The sequence below is a fragment of the Lepeophtheirus salmonis genome, chromosome 9 (genome assembly GCF_016086655.4).
Source record: "Lepeophtheirus salmonis chromosome 9, UVic_Lsal_1.4, whole genome shotgun sequence".
NCBI lineage: Eukaryota > Metazoa > Arthropoda > Copepoda > Siphonostomatoida > Caligidae > Lepeophtheirus > Lepeophtheirus salmonis.
In genome coordinates this window covers 10617480-10622882 of record NC_052139.2, presented here as the reverse complement: position 1 = coordinate 10622882, position 5403 = coordinate 10617480, and the positions used below count along the sequence as shown (strand labels likewise).

Genomic DNA, 5403 nt, shown 5'->3' with positions numbered 1-5403 from the left:
TATATACTCAAAAATCCATAAATTCAACGCTCAAGGTCAGCTAGCTATTCGGAACAGGTTCGAAAAAATACTGTAAACAGCTATAGGAACCCATACAGATCAATGGCTAAAATGGCGAAGGAGATCAATGTCTCAAATATTTTGGTGAGTTAAATCATACATAAAGATCTACAGATGGTTTCTTGTTAGTTTCTTTAGAAAAATTATTCAAAATTTATTTGAATTTTGCACGTGGAGAGGTTCTATTGTCTTTTGGGATCATAAGAAATGGGATTTGGATCAAAAATTGAACCAAAAATACAACCGAATCTTGACCTTCTTATCAAAAGGTGTATCCTTAGACCTCCGAACTGTTCCAAAGTGGGTTAATAATCAATCCTTGAGGAAGTGGGCAGGGTGTTTAAGTAAAGTAAAAAACCTCATTTTTGGTTATTATCACGGAGGGTCTCCGTAATATGTCATAGAAAGATGGAGTGGGTTTTTCTAATTGGCAATTTTTATAGGCTTTTTTTATTTTCTTAAGTACCTATTATTATTATTATTTCATTCTTAAAGACAGAACATCTAGGTATAAAGTAATAACTAGTGAATATGCTCATGAATGACAGCAAGTAACATTGAGGACTTCCTCACCGGAAGTTATAATTGTAAGTCCTTGTGAGACTTCGTGTACAATTGAGAATCGACATCAGAGTAGTTTCAGCCTATATGTAGTTGCTATTTACTGAGTGGGATTTGTGTTTATTTTCGTAGTCTCACAGCGGCTGATCTAATAAAACTTCAAGATGGCTATGCTGGTCTTTTTCCAACCATTCTTCAAATTTTTAGGGTTACAAGATCATTTTTCAGTTTCTTTTATATTGACATAGAAGAAACCAGATCATATTTTGTACAACTCCATATATGAAGTTTGACTTTGGAGAGAAAAAAATTATAATAAAACTTTTTACATTAACTTGAATTTCATAAACTTTTTTCTTTTTTTTTCTTCCCAAGAAACTATCATATTATTTAATTACTTTTCTCCTTTATCAATCTCTTAAAAAAGTTGGTTATATAGTGAAAGTTTATACTACAACGAATTTCTCTTAATTAATTTAAAAAAAATATATAATTAAATAATATAATAAATTTTTAGAGAATAAGAGGGGAAAAAACTTTTCGATCGGAAGTAATGGTTCTATTAACTCATTGTGCATAGGTTCGATTCATATATGCTCCAAGGTAACGAAATAACCAAAGATTAACATAGAGTGTATTTATTAGCTCGACCGTTTTTTTTTAGTTGACCATGAGAAAGTTACTGAAGGAGGACATCAGACACATTCCTACCTATGTCCTTCTTTATTTCCTTCCCTTCTCGACCCTTATCGCAGCTGATTGTAGCTGATCTAATTAAGCGTCATGACAGATAAGGTGATCTTCTCTATAACATTTTTCAAATTGTCAGGGTTGCCATGTTGACTTTTGGTTTCTTTTTTCTGAATATTCCTAAAGTGCTCCTGGTCAGCATCACTAAAAATAATTAAATGTACATGGACTTCAAAAAATAATTCATAGGTCAAATGCAGTAAATATAATATTTACTTATACTTAATCAGTACAACTCCATTCGACCAATTAAAGAAAACATTTAAAAAAATATAATTGGTGCAGTAAAAAGTTCTGAACACTTTTTTGCTTTATTTTGACAATAAAATTAACATGGTTACGATTATACAATTTAGAGGATTCCAAACGGGTTTCTGGCTAATTTTCAGTTCCTGGGCAATGGAATAAGTACTCACTTGTCGGTCCAACTCGACGATTTCCATATTTTATTATTATTATTCATTCCAATGTTTCAGCCATTTTTATAAAAAATATTTAAATATAACAAAAGAAAAAAAAACAAATCATAATAATCAATAGGATATAAGATAGCTTTAAAGAATAAAAGAGGAGTTCACACTTCCACGTTGGGATGATTATGTGCTTCTTCTGTAGTTCTTTGAAGCAAATTATTGGTTTTTTAAGAAGCTCTGTAAAATTGGGTTGTCAAGTAGGAACCATATTCCTTTATTGAAATATCTCATTGGTATGAAGTAAAAAGCCAGGCGACATTTCAGCGGCTCAAAAGGCCCCATGAATCCATCCATTTTATTAATCATTCTTGACTTTTTAATTAAAACTAATAAATTTCTTGCATTGCCCGACTCCTTCCATAGGTCCGAAAAGTAAAGTCCATGTCCTTTCCCTTAATTTTAGTTTTGCAAGGATCTTAGATGCAAGATACCTTAAGTCTTTTTTCGTTTCACACGACGTATAAATATGAAGTTGCTTATCGATTTACCCATATTTAAAAGATCCTTCTTGGTTTTTCCAATAAAATTATTGCATAAAAGTGTCTTGCAGTTTATATAAGCTTGTAGGTGTCCAACCTACTATGTCTTTAACACTTTTTAAAGATTGAAAAATGTTAAAGATTTTTTCCTTTCCGTGTTTCATCTCCAGTCCTGTGCAGTACATTCTAAATAACGGAGATGATGCATTCTTATTATGATAAAATCTTTTAAACTTTAAAAATCTCTCACCCCTTGCTACAGCTCTGTGTAGGAATATACTAAAAGATGTTCTAAATTTTTTTAAATATGGATATTCAGCTTGTTTAGCATTTCCACAATTTGATAAGCTAGGCGTTTATTAGGCCTGTCTCCCTTTCATTCGGCCACAAGATCCTCATATTTGATGATTCTTTCTAGTATCACCTTCCTTTCAATTGCTGCCCTCTCCTCTTCGCCAAAATCTCCTCCACACTTACAAACAAAGGGGGACCGTCATCCTGCGCTTTTTGGCCCATATAAAGGTTTCTTCCAATGTAAAGAATGTCCTCGTCTTCAAATTCTGAGAATAAAAAAATGTTCTCAGAACCAAATAAAATTAGTTTAAAAATCAAATTTGTTTTTTTAATTTGTCATCCAAGGCCCATCCTCTTGTAAAATTCATAGAAGCATTTTAGAAAAGATCTTTTCAATTATTATCTCCAGAGAATTGAGCCCAAAACTGCTCATACTTTTAGGAAGTTTCAATTTTTTAATATTTTCTCAAGGAAATTTAATTTTTCTTATACTTCGGGAACTTTTCCCAATACTGAGGATACCTTTCTAGTCTCCAGTTAGGTAGTAGGAATTTTATATGCAATTGGAGTTCACATAAAAGTTCCACCAGGACGCCCTCTTGAAGAAGCTCATACTAGCCGCTTTGATTATTTTTGCGTTACATCCAATCTTTCTCATCTTTTCCATAAAATATTTCTTGTCTGTTCCTAGAATTGAGAATGTTATGTCCAATTGTTTTATATGGTCGACAACTTCACATCCAGCTATAGATTTCAAGTTACACTTATTGGAACCAATATCAAGGATTTTTGTTTAATCTTTGCAGATATTAAGACCAGATATCTTTTTAAAACGTTTGTACAGTATCAGGCATAGCCTTGCTTTATTCTTCAGTTCCACAATGAGACCAAGAAATGAAAGGACTTCAAGCTCACTGATTATCAAAAATGTATCACTCTAATATGTATTTGAAACATGTAAATACATCGTTATACAATCTTATTTCCATGGTTTAGACTATAAATGAATTATTAAAATTGAAAGAATAAGATATTTTCCTCTCATCATCCTACTTTTTTTTTTGTCCATAATCGATCCCTAAAAAGTTTGTATAAATTTTGCCATTTTAATGATTTTCAGCAAATATTAATCTGATTTAATTCATGTTATCTATTGATCATAGAGATCAAGCAGTATATCAGGTATTAAGTCTTGTTTTTTTTCTTAAAGCCATTTGATTAAGTTTCATCAAGACTTATTGGAAACTTGTTGATTATATGTATTAAAAATAGCATTTATGACGTCAGTGAAACCGCTCTGTACCTTCATTTAGATATACCTATAACCAGTGGTGGAGTTGTAAAATCAAACCAGGGGAACTATCAGTGCGATTTATTCTGATTGTCAGGGATTCGGAGGTTTCTCCCTTGAGAAAATTTTGTAAATACATTACATAAAAGTCCAATTTTAATGCAATATCCTATAATGAAATAAATTATTACTTTTTTGTATATAAAATATGTTGATAAAAGTTAGACGAAGTGTTAATATAGAAGCAGTGTCCATAGTTAGTGTTTAAACTATAAAAAAGGCTGAGTGAAAGGATACCTCTTTCAAAAGGGTTTTTGACCATTTTCATAGAATCCCACTTCCCCCTCTCCATCCCTTGTAACTTGAGCACTGCCTATGAATAAATTATTACAAATGGGCATTGAAATATCCACGTTATAACAACTCATCACATCACATAACAAATCCAAAAAACTTTAAAAGGTTTTGTGACCATGTATAAAAGTTCCGTATATTTTTAATGATATAAATAGTTACCTTATTTTGAAATTATATTAAACTAAAAGCCGAGGTACCCTAAATTGTTCGGATTTTAAAAGTTTTTTGAAACTTACATAAAATGAGATGAACCCTTGTTATTTAAACTTTATGCTCAATTTTGAGGACATAAAAGACCTCAAATCAAGTATTGATAGAAATCAAAGTTGCTTGAAAAAAATAATGACTTTTTCAATAAAATATACTTTGGTCTGTGACGATCACCGTGGGTATATTCGAATCTATAAACAAAGGAGGTTCATTTTTTTACCTTTAACTGTATAAATCTATACTTTTATGATCCTTAACTGAATAACACACAATTTAACAACATGTTGACTTACAACACAGGGAGTTGACTTGAACATTTTCGTCAACAAAAATATTATTTGGAACATAGCATACGTACAAGAAGACAGATTCAAACTGATGGAAAACTCGTGACTTGCTTAAAATAACAATAAACAATAAAAATAAGAACATAACCTGAGAGTCTCAAAATTTGTAAAGAAAATATCATTTCCTAGGCCCAAATTTTCTAGCGACGTCTTTCTAAGTGCCTATTACCAAACTGAGCGTGTATAAAAAAGAACCGAGACAGAGACCGAGATCGAAACCGAACAAATGAAAAAACTGGAGCTGATAGAACTGCTGAACCTGAACTGTGCACAAACTTGCTGGTATTATATTTGAGTTTGGTTAAGTTTGAGTTTTTGCACTCTGTGTCAAGTTGAGTTCGTATTAGGACAATTCACTAATTAAATTAATTTAATTTAACTAATTAGATTGATTTTTTGACAACTTCCCCATTCTATTTTTTAACCTGATTCTCCTTTTTAAAAGAACAACAACTCCTCTTTCAATAAGAAATATTAGGTCTAAAGTGTGTCTCGTAAAATTGGTGACTTTTAAATAACGAATTAATAGGTAAAACTTTTGCAAGTACAACATTGAAGCTTTATGATAGACTTCTTTATGA

General features: G+C 31.3%; 1 long non-coding RNA gene across 1 annotated transcript; it reads right to left on the bottom strand.

Annotated features, from left to right (window-relative positions):
- Nucleotides 1-1635: 1635 nt before the first annotated feature.
- On the bottom strand, nt 1636-3685 carry LOC139906420 (uncharacterized). Its single transcript, XR_011781919.1, has 2 exons — nt 2574-3685; nt 1636-2509 (listed from the first exon to the last, which is right to left on the bottom strand). It is a non-coding gene; the product is annotated as an uncharacterized lncRNA (long non-coding RNA).
- Between the last annotated feature and the right edge of the window lie 1718 nt (nt 3686-5403).